The 8351-nt window shown below is 45.2% G+C and overlaps 1 protein-coding gene across 1 annotated transcript in view; it reads right to left on the reverse strand.

Moving 5' to 3' along the window:
* The window catches only part of LOC122842766 (spectrin beta chain, non-erythrocytic 1-like), a 76661-nt gene extending 69804 nt beyond the window's left edge, over positions 1 to 6857 (reverse strand). The window contains exon 1 of the mRNA XM_044136910.1: positions 6709 to 6857. The gene's annotated coding sequence lies outside the window, so the exon portion shown is untranslated. The remainder of the gene's footprint in view (positions 1 to 6708) is intronic.
* Between the last annotated feature and the right edge of the window lie 1494 nt (positions 6858 to 8351).

Here is an 8351-nt window from a genome sequence, read left to right on the forward strand (position 1 = left end):
TAAAGTATGATTAATTCAATATTTACAAGATATTTGTGGCTTTAAATTTTTCATAGTCCAGCAGCCTGGGCAAAGGCCAAACTTTATTTGCTGATAAGTTTAAATTGGGGCTTAAGGGTTGAATCTTTATGTTTCTGTGCAGAGGCTGCTGCTTCACATGTCACCATAAAAACTCCAATAAACCAGAGAAAAAGGTCAATACATTTATCACCAGACCAAGTCTTGGTGCAGCTGAACAGATTTCCTTTCATGGTCCAGATTCAAATAAGGACAGGAAAGTGACTGCAGGTCCACTTTTAAATAACATTCTTCATACAGCAAAATAACATAAAAGTTTAAATTAGAAAAAAGTCAAAAATCAGTTCAGTAACTTGCAAAATATGAAAAAATTAATTATTAAATCAGTGTCAACAGCTAATAACAGATCAGACTCAAAACTGTTAAAAATAAACAGGCTAAATTCTTGAGGAGAATCAACTAATAACAGCAAAGAGGAGATTATTTCTAGCAGAAATAACTAAAACACGCCAACAGGATGAAATAATCACAGCTACCAACATAAAATTAACCCAGAAATCAGAGGGATTGGACCGGGTTCTGGAGCTAATGACCCAGCAAACATCACGATTTCAACCAAACATTAGAACCGCAGCAGAGAGTCAAAAAGGGCATCAGGAGCATCAATATTATCAATAAAAAGAGAGAAATCTTAATTATCCAGAGTAGCACTAGCATTGTGCTAACCAGAGTAGCATTAGCATCAAGTTAAGCACAGCGTTCATAACTCATTATTAGCGAAGACCAAACGATAGTAGCTGAAGAACAGACAAAGTAAACTGTGAAAAAGCGCAGAGCAATATGAAAGTTAAAACTAATAAACAGAAGCTGTAGCTTACCGGCCATCTGGAAAATCCTCTGGTTTGTCCTTAAGATGGAGGATTCGGTCTAAGCTCTCCCTCCACTACCGCCGTCGCCATTATCAACTTTATCACCATAGCAACGCAAAAGTTCCCGCCATCTACTGTGGCAGGACTATTTAGTACATTCTCCTAGCAACAACACGGGATTGGCTAGCTAGCTTCGCTGACGGGACTGCTCCGGAAGTGAGCTAACGGGAGTCTGCTGGGGGAGTTCAGTTGGTGGTAAGGTCCTGTAAACAACTAAGATTACATTTAGACCAGGGATGCTCAGGAGCTACAGTCCTGCAACTTCTTTTCTCCAACAAACCAGCATCAAATGGCTGGTTCGCTCTCCAGCAGCCATTCAGCTCTGAACAAACCTGCTAACCAGATATTCATTTGATTCAGGTGTGTTGGAGCAGGGAAGCATCCGAAAGTTGCAGGATGGTAGCTCTGGACTTGAGCAGCCCTGATTTAGCCACACACCATTAAGGGAAAGAGGTTAATAATTTTTTAAAATCATGTTTATAGATTGTATAAAGATTTTTCTGCCCTCTACATCGGGGACCTGCTCCTAGTCACATTTTGGATGGAAAGTCTCTAATCGGGTCTGAAAAGTCACCAAATAGTGCTTGAACACAGCCCCCCTTCTAATCCCCCCACACACATGACCACGCCCCTCAATGTCTCCTGGCTCCGCCCACTTTGATATAACTTTTTGAAATGTGTTTGGGGGCGGGGCTAGGCTTTCACTGGGGTTTAGCTCCACCTTAATATCTGATTCGTCCTCAAAGAAGCTGTATTAAATATGAATAAAGATCCAGTCGGTTCTGGATCCAACATCAGAAATAAACCTGTTACTGGTTCAGAACAACAGAAGATTCAGTCTGCTGGTGTTACACTGGTTTATATTCCAGACTGTTTCAGAACCTGGTTCGGCTCGGTTCTGGCTGGTTTACGGTCAGTATTTCTGTCTGGTTCTGCAGCCAACGGGCCGGTCCAGAGTCAGTCAGTCTGCTGGTTTCCTGCCCAGAGGCAGCGACCCGCTTTCATTTCCTGTCCATGTCTGCATGCCGACCCCACCCTGCCTGCTGCAGCAACCACCCGGGCCTGGACCCACTCAGAACCATCTACTGACCCTGAACCAACCCAGCAGGGTCCATGTTCTGGTTCTGGGTCCAAAACACCACCCGACCTTTGACCCGATCCGATCTGTCTCAGAGACACCAGAGGACAAACCAACTTGGTTTCTACTGACACTGGACATCTGGACCTCCAGAACCAGCTGAACCAACCAATCAGAACCAGCTGAGCAACACTGAAAGGAGGTTCACCTCCATGTAACCCAGCTATGTAAACACACACACACACACACACACACACACACACAGATCTGTGGTGAGAAGAAACAGAAACAGTTCAAACATCCCATGAAGTCCTTGGTGAGGTTCTGCTGGATTCCCACCCAGAACCGGGTCAGAGGATCATCAGCTGGATTCATCCTGAGGAAGAAATGTTCTGATCCGGTCCGAATCCATCTAAAAATACCAACATTACTCCAGAAATCATGAACGAATCCGTCGTCTTTCTTCATGTTTGTTGTGTTTCTTTTTCTCCATCTGCAGGTTCTGGGTTTATATTTCAGTGTTTCTGATGTTCTTTCAACATTTATTCATCTCCTGCGTTGGTGTGTTTTTCACTGAATAAAAGGCTGAAATGTTCCTTTAAAGCTCAAATCTGTTGATTATATAAGAACATTAAAATGTTCACTTAGAAAACAAACATGTAGAGAATAAACGTAAAGTAAAGCTGTAAAGGTGATTCCTAAGCGCTGTGACTAAACCAACCTGAGGTGGACCCGTGGAACCGCTCCCTGAAGTCCAGAGCGGTCTAGTCCAATCACAACTAAAGCTACCCAATTCTCTATTCAAATAAATAAGTGATGCTGATGAGATTAACTATAAAATGTGTAAAAGTGTGATGTTTCATTAGCTGAAAATCTGTGAACCGGTGCAATAATGAGCTCAAGTCTCTATTTTCTAACGAAGAAAAAACTACATTTTAAATAAGAAAATAAATTAAAATCTCATGTGAATAAACTTGTTCACACAATAAAACATTAAAAATCAAGGCAGCGATGGATGTAAACATGATTTTATATTCATCAGCAGTTAAAATTCATCGTCTATCAGCCAATCAGAGGAGACGGCGTCTGTGTTAGAGCAACAAGCCCCGCCCACTGGGGGGCGTCGGCCATTTTACAGAACAGCTGCAGACTCAACACAACTTATTATGAACTGTGTGATGCTGTTCATAACTTTGTGTTTTGTTTTTGTTTTATTCGGACAAACCACAAAGAAAACCACTTCCTGTCGTCTTCTTCGTGGTTTCTGGCAGTAGTAACATCCAGCTGTTGGTCATGTGACTCGTGACACAGAAAAACAGTCATTATGCTAATTTACGGCTGAAGAGCCATAAAAGGTGTTTTTCTTTCTTAAAATTGACGTCTTTCCATCTAAAAATGTATTTTTTAATTTCAATTTAAGGTGAATGGAAACAGCTGAAGAAACCAGTGAAACCAGTGCAGACCGTTTGGCCCAGATTGGAGCTATTCTGTGTATTTTGATCTGCAGTAGGTTTTACATGAAAACATTATTAATATTAAATATTATTATTATTATTATTATTAATAGTATAAAGTTCTGGGGAACAATCAGCTTCTGGCGAGAAAATTTTCCAGCTTCAATTATTTCCACTGGAACATTTTTTATCTTTTTCTTTCCCTTTGCCCCATTTCTCTCCTCCCTCAGGATCATTTCCCTCCCTCCCTCTCTCTCTCTCTCCCACACATTCCTCCCTCCATCCCTCCATCTCTCCTCCCTTTTCCAGCCACAGAAAGTTTTCATCTCCTCCCTCTGCTCTGTGTTCACGCCTCAAACTCTGCTTTGGTTTGGAGTTCTGACACTGCAGCAGGAAAGAAGGAAAGAAAGAAAAGAGGGAGGGATGGAGGGAGGGATGGAGGGAAGAATGGAGGAGTGTTTGGAGGACAGGAAGTGCTCCAGAAACGAGGCGTTTTGTCCTGGTTCGTTTGACAGCAGCAGCTCACCTTGAGGCTCTTCAGGGACTCTGCATCAGTTTAAGGTTTCAAGGTCCTGCAGCAGAACCAGCTGGACCAGAACCAAAGTTCTGCTGGTACAGAACTTTGGTCCGGATGTAGAGCGTGGTCCTGGAGGAACCAGGAGCTTCTTAAACTATTTCTATAAAATAAACCAGCAGTAAATAAATCAAACATTTTTACTCTAACCTCCCAGACCCCCCCCCCCCCCCCCCCGGTCACATGACCCAGCTGGACCAATCAGAGGCAGCGACACATTCACTCTGTTTACCACAAGGAAACAAACAGAAAAACCACAGAAGAAGAGAAGTAAACATGATGAAGTCTGGTCTAAACGGACCTCTGAGGTTCTGGACCGGATCCAGACCAGAAGGTTCTGCCTCTGCAGGAACCGGACCCAGTCGCGTTTGGTCACAACCAGGCTGCAGGTCTAGAAAAACACCTGAACTACATCCGAGTAAAAAGTTCTGATGGGGTCCAACAGAACCGGAGCTACTAGGTTAATAATAGCCCAGAGTTAGCCTAGCGACAGCTGCAGCACAGCGGATCATTGATGGGTCGGATTTCTGACTGGACTGGGCCTGCAGAACCATACAGAACCTTTAAAACCATCCAGAACCACTCAGAACCAGAACCAGGTGGTCAGCAGACGAAGGAAGCAGATAAACAGAAAGCTAACAGCTAACAGCAGCAGCCTTTAGTGAAGCTGCAACGTCTGACCCGGTTCTGTTGGACCAGGAGTGATGGGATTGGGATGTGATGCGTTCACTGACTCAGACCGTGGTGAAAAAGTCGGGTTCGATTCACCTGCTGTGTGAACGTAACCATAGTAACCAAGATGCCGTCCTAAAGCAGAGGACATGACAAAGCAGCCATGTTGCATAAAATCAGCGTCTTCAGCCTTCACACCAAACCCTTTAATCTCCATGGCAACCATTCAGCTGAGCAAGAGCAAGACCCAGCCCCGGCCTCAGCTCCTCCTGCTCTCAGCTCCTTCAGACTAGCCAGCAGCAATTAGCAACAGCTGCTGAGCTCATTATAGGAGCTGCTGCTTAGAGCAACACTGGTGAAAACGTTAAGGGGTTAATAGAGGAGCCATGTTGGCATAACTTTCTGGAGGCGGAGCTTCAGAAGGAGCAGGAGCTTCTTAAAGAGACAGAGGGCCAATTTCAAGATGTTCGATTATGACGTCAAATTTCTTTCCAGTCGAATTTGATATAAACAGCATTTTTATAACAACTGAAGGAAACATAATTAGTTCATTGTGCCATTAAATGTCACCACGTGCCTTTACTAGCATCATTCATGTTGTCATTCAGAATAATGATCAGAACCAGAACCAGGGTGGCCTGTCCAGGTTTCCAGAACAAAAACATTTTAATGATTATTAATCAGAAAATGATTCTGAGCTGGAAGACAAACGGATCCTCTAACTGATTAGCTCCATCAGGAAGCCCTGGACTGACCCAACCCGGAATATTCTCTCCTCAGAACCAAGACTGACTCGAATGTTTCACCTGATGGTTCTGGTTTCACTGATCTGAGACGTTTTAAGGATTTATACTCAATAAAAAGCAAGAAAAATAAATAAAATCTAAAAGAATATGATGAAAATAAAACTATATGAGGTTTTCCTTCGGTTTAAAACCATTCAAAGGTTTCTCAGTGGAGTTTGAATCCAATAAAATGCTTGGAGATATTGGGGGAGGGGCCTAGACAACGCAGCGGACCAATCAGAGCACAGCGAGCTTTATGGAGGGAAGAGGGGGGGGCCACAGCTGCTTCTTTAATTTTCTCCAGGAAACTGTAAAAGTCCAGCAACAAACGGAGTTTTATTGGACCTGAAGAGCTGCGTTTGGGTTCGGTACCAACAGCATGCAGGTTCGACAGAACTCACTGGGACTTTCTGAGATTCCCGTCAACAAGTTCCCGATTGTTCCCAACGGGGATGGAGGGAAGAAGAGGAGGAGGAGGAAGATGAAGGAAAACACTGAAAAAAGAGGAGATGAAGGGAAAAGGAGGGGGAGGAAGAGGAGGAGGAAGAGCAGCCTGGATCTGGTTACATAATTTCTCCTCAGGATCTGAAGAGAGTCTGCGCTGCTGAAAAAAAAGAAAGAATAAAAAACAAGAATAAAAACGAGAAAACGCCTCAAAACCACAAAACTTCCACTTTTCCTACCGCAGAATCCCAGAAAACATTTGACATGATTTGTGCCCCGTCACTGCAGGAGCCGCTCCGTCAGGACGGGAGGGAAAAGTCAAAAAGCTGCAGAGGAGCCTGGGAAATCCTGGAAAACCCTGGAAAACCCTGGAACCCGGTCAGAGCAGCGGATTCCTGAACATTCTGCTGTTTGATTCTGAGGTCAGAGAGGCGACCACGCCTGCAGCTCCAACACCACCATCATCATCATCAGAGCAGCCTTCATCACAGAGAAGGTCAAAACAAACCGCGTCAGTCCGGAGAGGACGCGCCAACCCCGCACGCGGAGACTAGAACCAGAACCAGAACCAGAACCAGAACCAGCGGGAGCCGCAGCTCCGTATTCCCACAGGTGATCCCATGGATGCTGCAACAACAAGCAGCAAAGCCGCAGCCGCCGGATCCCCGCACACCCCGCAGGGACAGACCCCGCACCGAGGAGCGGCTGCTGCGGAGAGCGGAGAGCGGAGAGCGGAGAGCGGGCGGACCCTCACCTGGAGGACGACTGAAGCGCTCTGGAGTCCGGCTGGGAGTGAAGGACGGGCGGCCTGGAGGACTGCTGGCAGCTCGGAGAGAAAACACGGCAGCAGCAGCACTGAGCTCAAATCCACCAATCCTCCTCCTCCTTCTCCTCCTCCTCCTCCTCCTCCCCCCGCCCACAACGCGGATCAGACTGCAGCGGAAGGTGCGCTCGATTTATACACCGCCCTGCACCGCAGAGTCTGGATCAGGTTACAGATTAAAGGTTGATTAATTCAATAAATCAACTCAGAAAGTGAAAGTCTTTAATCCTATTGATTCATTCCTCAAATACCAACATTTAAATTAGATTTATTTTAATAAATCTGTCTCAGAAGTAAAATAAAAAATAAAAAAATGAAGTAATGATGTCAGATCAATAAAAATAGCCTTTTTTTATTCTACTTTTTATTCTTTTGCTGCTTTTGTTTTCTTTTTAAGGTAATCTGGACTTTGAGTCTGTAATTAAATCCATCTATCTACATCAGAGGTGGGCGGTCCTGGTTCTGGAGGGTCGGTGTCCTGCAGCTCTTAGAGTCTCTCTGGTCCAACAGATGAATCTCCTCCTCAGTGCAGTCGGGTTCTCCAGAGTCCAGCTGGTGATCTCATTATTTGACTCAGGTGTGTTGAAGTGGAGACACATCTAAAGGTTTCAGGAGACTGGACCTCCAGGACCTCCAGGACCTCCAAGACCTCCAGGACCTCCAGGCCTGGAGTTAACTACCCCTAGAGGCATAAATGTCCGTGGCGCAGAGCGCTGGCCGGGCAGCTGGCCGTCAGTCAGACGGTCCTATGAGCATCAATGCTCAGTGAAAAGTTGAGTGGAAGGAAAAACTGTTAGAAACATGAAGACGTCTCTGGAGTCAGAACTTCCAGAACCACACAGACTACAACTGACCCGTTCCCATTAAACTGATCCTGAACCAGAGTTGGCGTCAGAGCCGTCTGAAGCTGAGGAGAACCAGAACCAGAACAGAACCTCAGGCGTGTCTCTTCCGGGCCACACTGCACTGATGCAGTAACTAAAGCAAAATGAGCCCAGACCCAGAAACTGCAGCTTCGGACCAGAACCTGGACCGGTCCAGTAGAAACACACTAATGGATTAAAATATAATATATAATATTTTACAGACTGGAGGATTTTTTTTAAAACTCTCTGGCTCTCACATGTAGCCGGTTGCCATGGTAACCGTCCCTCTATTGATCCCAGTTTCCTCCATGGTTTTCCTCCTCCCACATCGTCTGTATAAAAATAAACGCAGCAGGAAGCTGATGGGATGGAGACGCTCCTTTGTTTAAAATAACTTGTTACCATGGAAACATGGAAGAAAGCAGCCTGAAACAAACGTTTTAAACGTGATGCAGTTTTAATAAACTTGTTTAAATCAGATATAATGATTTTATGTCATTTGATCTTTCTGCTGCAGCTGATCAGAGGATCAGAGTCTGACTCAGTTTTTACCTCCATAAAGGAGCAGAAGTTTCTGCAGATCCGCTCTGACGTCTGGAAACGTGACGCTGCTGTCCCCGCCCCTCTGGGCTGCGGGGGTGGATGAATGAAGCGCTCCTGGGGGCGGGGCCTCCGCCGCAGAGAGGAGGAGGAGCAGGAGGAGGAGGA

Source organism: Gambusia affinis, linkage group LG13, assembly GCF_019740435.1.
Source record: "Gambusia affinis linkage group LG13, SWU_Gaff_1.0, whole genome shotgun sequence".
NCBI classification, from domain to species: Eukaryota; Metazoa; Chordata; class Actinopteri; order Cyprinodontiformes; family Poeciliidae; genus Gambusia; species Gambusia affinis.